The sequence below is a fragment of the Cervus canadensis genome, chromosome 7, assembly GCF_019320065.1.
Source record: "Cervus canadensis isolate Bull #8, Minnesota chromosome 7, ASM1932006v1, whole genome shotgun sequence".
Taxonomy (NCBI): Eukaryota; Metazoa; Chordata; class Mammalia; order Artiodactyla; family Cervidae; genus Cervus; species Cervus canadensis.
Genome location: NC_057392.1, coordinates 44014998 through 44021130, shown reverse-complemented (window position 1 = coordinate 44021130; position 6133 = coordinate 44014998).

The following is a 6133-nucleotide window of genomic DNA, read 5'->3' as shown; positions in this document are numbered from 1 at the left end:
GAGACTCCGGTTCAGTTGCTTTGGGGTGGGGCCCTGTCTCTGATAGCTTTCCAAGCTCCCCCAAGTGGTTAATCAAGTGTTCAGGACTGAGAATCATAGAACTTGGGATAAGATGGCATGAATGGTGATCTATCCTTTTCCCAAGAAGTGAAGTAGCAGAAAATCTGGTGATTGTAGAGAACTTAGCCCCGGGGGTTACCAGTTTCCAATCACAACATACTGATGTCATCTCTTTCTTCCTTTTCCTCATCATGACCTACTTAGTGTTTGAGGTAGGAGGGTATCTGGGGTCCATGGGGCACACCACTCAGCTCAGGATGTGAAGGTGACTGTCATAGAAAAGATGCCCTCCTTCTAAGCTAAATACTCAGAGTAAGAAGATAGGGACCTGAAACTATCACAACAAAGTTAATTAGCTATCAGTTCAGTTCAGTTCAGTCTCTCAGTCGTGTCTGACTCTTTCTGACCCCATGAATCGCAGCACGCCAGGCCTCCTTGTCCATCACCAACTCCAGGAATCCACCCAAACCCATTTCCATCGAGTCGGTGATGCCATCCAACCATCTCATTCTCTGTCGTCCCCTTCTCCTCCTGCCCCCAACCCTTCCCAGCACTAGGGTCTTTTCCAATGAGTCAACCCTTCCCATGAGGTGGCCAAAGTATTGGAGTTTCAGCTTCAACATCAGTCCTTCCAATGAACACCTAGGACTGATCTCCTTTAGGATGAACTGGTTGGATCTTCTTGCAGTTCAAGGGACTCTCAAGAGTCTTCTCCAACACCACAGTTCAAAAGCATCAATTCTTTGGCGCTCAGCTTTCTTCACCAGCTATAAACCAATACAAAATGTTTTTGGTGGTAAAAATTAAATTTAAATTTAAAAAGAAGAAGAAGGTACAGACCAAGACTTTACTGTTGAAAGTGATTCAGTGATAAGAAAAGGAAGGTCTACATAAAAGAATCCGGGCTGGGGGAGGTGGGGAGGGGGGGGAGGGGGCGCATTTCACTGGGAGAGGACTCAGGTCACAAAGCACAGGGAGCAAGGAGGATGCACGGAAGCGATCCTGAGAAGAGTTCCTGGAAGTCTCGCTACTGAGGCTTGCAGCAAAAAGCTACAACGACAGAAAGGGCGGCTTCAGTTAAATCCAGAGTAAGAGGTTCAAGGAGGGAGATCTGATCTGGGCTCATTACTTGGAGACAACTTCATAATGTTGATGGATGAGAAAAGAAAGTGAAACTCCACAACTTTTTATTCCTGTTTATTCCATTAAAGGAGGTAATCACTGTACTGAAAAGGCTAGGATGACTTTGGGTTAGAAAGAACTGAGGTCAAAGATAGCAAGTTTAACTGAAAAAAACAGTCTAAGCAGCTAGGAAAATTCTATTCAAAAAGAAAGCAATTAAAATGGAATTTAAAAATAAAATAAAATAGGAATAAATGGATTAGTGGAACCTGGCAGAAAAGTAAGGCATTTGAACACATTTTGAAATTTACCATATGATAAAAGTGGCATTTCAGTGGAGAAAAGTTAAATTAATCAAAATGATGTTGGGGCAAGTGGCTAGTCATTCTGAAAAACAAAAAGCTGGATTCCTACTTCATTCTTTATGTTAAAATAAATTTGAATTTGAGATGTATTTTTAGATACCAGAAAAGCAAAAGTAAAAATTATGATTTTGGAGAAGAAAAGAATTTTCTGAATCTATACAACCATATAGGGACTTCCCTGGTGGCTCAGCAGTAAAGAATCTGCCTGCCAATGCAGGAGACACAGGTTTGATTTCTGATCCAGGAAGAGCCCCTGGAGAAGGGCACGACAGCCCACTCCAGTATTCTTCCCTGGAGAACCCCATGGACAAAGGAGCCTGGTGGGCTATAGTCCATGGGGTTGCAAAGAGTTAGACACAACTCAGTGAATGAACACACGCACACACATATATCTAAATACACACACACATATACATATACACACATAAGAAGCATGCTATATGTCTGTTTATGAACCCCCCCAAAAAAAACCCCTAAGAAAATGCTTGGCAAGATACATATTACAGTTAACAGTTGTTATTTTGGGGGCATGAAACCAGAGGTCAATAAAGTGAAACAGTTTCTCCTCTCTCTATTCTTTTTCTAAGTATGTGTTATATATATATATATATACACACACAAACAAAAACATATATAAATATCAGTTCAGTCCCTCAGTAGTGTCCGACTCTTTGCGACCCCATGAACTGCAGCACGCCAGGCCTCCCTGTCCATCACCAACTCCCAGAGTCCACCCAAACCCATGTCCATTGAGTCAGTGATGCCATCCAACCATTCATCCTCTATCATCCCCTTCTCCTCCTGCCCTCAATCTTTCCCAGCATCAGGGTCTTCTCAAATGAGTCAGTTCTTCTCATCAGGTGGCCAAAGTATTGGAGTTTCAGCTTCAACATCAGTTCTTCCAATGAACACCCAGGACTGATCTCCTTTAGGATGGACTGGTTGGATCTCCTTGCAGTCCAACCCAAGAGTTGGTTGGACTCTTGAGAGTCTTCTCAAGAGTCTTCTCCAACACCACAGTTCAAAAGCATCAATTCTTCGGTGCTCAGCTTTCTTCACAGTCCAACTCTCACATCCATACATGACCACTGGAAAAACCATAGCCTTGACTAGACGGACCTTTGTTGACAAAGCAATGTCTCTGCTTTTTAATATGCTGTCTAGGTTGCTCATAACTTTTCTTCCAAGGAGCAAGCATCTTTTAATTTCATGGCTGCAATCACCATCTGCAGTGATTTTGGAGCCCAATAAAATTAACTCAGCCACTGTTTCCACTGTCTCCTCATCTATTTGCCATGAAGTGATGGGCCCAGATGCCATGATCTTAGTTTTCTGAATGTTGAGTTTTAAGCCAACTTTTTCACTCTCTTCTTTCACTTTCATCAAGAGGTTCTTTAGTTCTTCTTCACTTTCTGCCATAAAGGTGGTGTCATCTGCATATCTGAGGTTATTGATATTTCTCCTGGCAATCTTGATTCCAGCACAATCAAGATTGTGCTTCCTCCAGCCCAGCGTGTCTCATGATGTACTCTGCATACAAGTTAAATAAGCAGGGTGACAATATACAGCCTTGACATACTCCTTTTCCTATTTGGAACCAGTCTGTTGTTCCATGTCCAGTTCTAACTGTTGCTTCCTAATCTTCATATAGGTTTTTCAAGAGGCAGGTCAGGTGGTCTGGTATTCCCATCTCCTTCAGAATTTTCCACAGTTTATTGTGACCCACACTGTCAAAGGCTTTGGCATAGTCAATAAAGCAGAAATAGATGTTTTTCTGGAACTCTCTTGCTTTTTCAATGATCCAGAGGATGTTGGCAATTTGATCTCTGGTTCCTCTGCCTTTTCTAAAACCAGCTTGAACATCTAGAGGGAGACATATAGATGTAGACACAGATACACTAAGTTCACAATTAAATACATATTTTATCTATAATATATTTAATATGTATTTAGGTATTAGTTGATTTAGTTTTACAGAGAAGTATAGAATTCTTAAAATTGTAAAAAAACCAACATTGGTCAAGAGTTTGAGGGAAAGCAGTTACTTTCTCTAAATAATTTCTGATTTTTTTGGCCCAGACACATTTGCCCCTAGGGTCCTGAAAGAATGGGGACATTGCTAAATGATGATCCAGGAAAGGGAAGACTTACTGAGCAGATATTATGCTGGGGAGCTTATATGATACTGACTAATGGGACTTGGAAAGGAAGAAATAATTGCTAGAAGCAAGGATCACCACTAAAAATTTTGTTGGTCATGGCAGAAAGTAAGGAACCCTGTGTTCCATCTGAGCTGTGCTACTTACCACCTCTGTCAACCTTTATACATTACCTAAACTTCCTGAGCCTCAGCCTCCTCATTGCAATATCATGGAGTTGTGTGAATGTTGCATGAAATGGTCCTAAAAACGCTTCCCATATGTAAGGGACTGTGCACAGGTAAAGGATTATTAGATTGTTTCATCAGAGGAATGTGGTAGACATAATATACCCAGACCTCAACAACACATCTGATAGTATCTTCCACTGTATCTTTTAGGAAAGGTTGGAAAATATGAGCTGGTTGCTGGGACAAGTGAGGAACTCGCTGGATGACTGTATCTAAAGAAGCTGAACTATTGGATTGATGGAAAATTTCTATTGGCCTGATGCAGGAGTCTAGGATACACTCACTATCTTTTATAGTGTTTTTTAAAATTATTTATTTATTTTACTTTACAATATTGTATTGGTTTTGCCATACATTGACTTGAATCCGCCATGGGTGTACATGTGTTCCCCATCTTGAACCCTCCTCCCAACTCCCTCCTCATCCCATCCCTCTGAGTCATCCCAGTGCACCAGCCCCGAGCACCCCTGTATCATCCATTTACCTGGACTGGCGATTTGTTTCACATACGACAATTTACATGTTTCAATGCCATTCTCCCATATCATCCCACCCTTGCCCTCTCCCACAGAGTCCAAAAGACTGTTCAATACATCTGTGTCTCTTTTGCTGTCTCGCATATAGGGTTATCGTTACCATCTTTCTGAATTCCATATATATGTATTAGTATACTGTATTGGTGTTTTTCTTTCTTTCTTACTTCACTCTGTATAATAGGCTCCAGTTTCATCCACCTCATTAGAACTGATTCAAATGTATTCTTTTTAATGGCTGAGTAATATTCCATTGTGTATATGTACCATAGCTTTCTTATCCATTCATCTGCTGATGGACATCTAGGTTGCTTCCATGTCCTGGCTATTATAAACAGTGCTTCGATGAACATTGGGGTACAAGTGTCTCTTTCAATTCTGGTTTCCTCAGTGTGTATGCCCAGCAGTGGTATTGCTGGGTCATATGGCAGTTCTATTTCCAGTTTTTTAAGGAATCTCCACACTGTTCTCCATTGTGGCTGTACTAGTTTGCATTCCCACCAAGAGTGTAAGAGGGTTCCCTTTTCTCCACACCCTCTCCAGCATTTATTGCTTGTATATAGTGTTTTAATTCTCATCAAAGTTGGAAGTGACATGAAGTTAAAGACAGAAAACTTGTCAGAGACTGAAACAGAATATAAAATGTCCTCACAGACTAAAACAACGAATTTTCAAGATAAAATGTAACTAGAAAGACTGTGCTTAACAATTACACTTGACCTTTAAACAACTTGGTAAAGGCACCAACCCTTTGGGTAGTCGAAAATAGCATTATAAGATTGTAACTTACAGTTGGCCTTCCACACCCTCCAATCCTCCATATCTGTGATTCTGCACCCATGGGTTCAGGAACCATGTGGATCAACCATGTAGCACTGTAGTATTTATTATTGAAAAAAATCCAAGTATAAGTGGGCCTGTGAAGTTCAAATTAGTGTTATCAAAGGGTCAACTGTATATAAAAAATAAAATGTGCAAAGATCTTTAAAAAATATATAAATCCCAGAGCTAGCAAGGGTTGGGAAAACAGATTACCTCGAAAACTCTTGGTAAGAGTATAAAGAGGTATGCTACTAAGAGAAAATTAATGTTTATCACTGGCCTTTAAAAAAACAGACCTTTAAAACAAGTATATTCTTAGACCCAAAAAGTCACTTTTGAAAATGTGTAAAATATATAAAATAACAAAATGAGAGATGTCCATCCCAGCATTATTTATGATAGAGAATAGCTGTGTATAACATACACTGATATATTTAATGGTATGACTATATAAATAAAAGATAGTATTTACATAGGATAAAGTATTATAAAGCAGTGATTCTCCACTAGGGGTAATTTTGCCCCGAGGGGACATTTGGCAAAGCCTGGAGATATTTTTGGTTGTCACAACCTGTGGGGAAGGGGAGATGTTCCTGGCATTTAGTGGATAGATAACAAAGATATTGCTAAAAATTCTATTAGAATTTCCCCACAATAAAGAATTATATGTTCCAAAATATCAATAATGCCCAAAAATAGTGTTGAGAAACTCTGCTATATGGTCTTTAAAAATAATGAGGAGAAAGAATATCTAATGATATAGGAAAATGTTTAAACATCTTCTGAATATTTTCAGTTATAAAATACTAAGAGATTTCATTTGTGTGTGATTTTAAAAAATG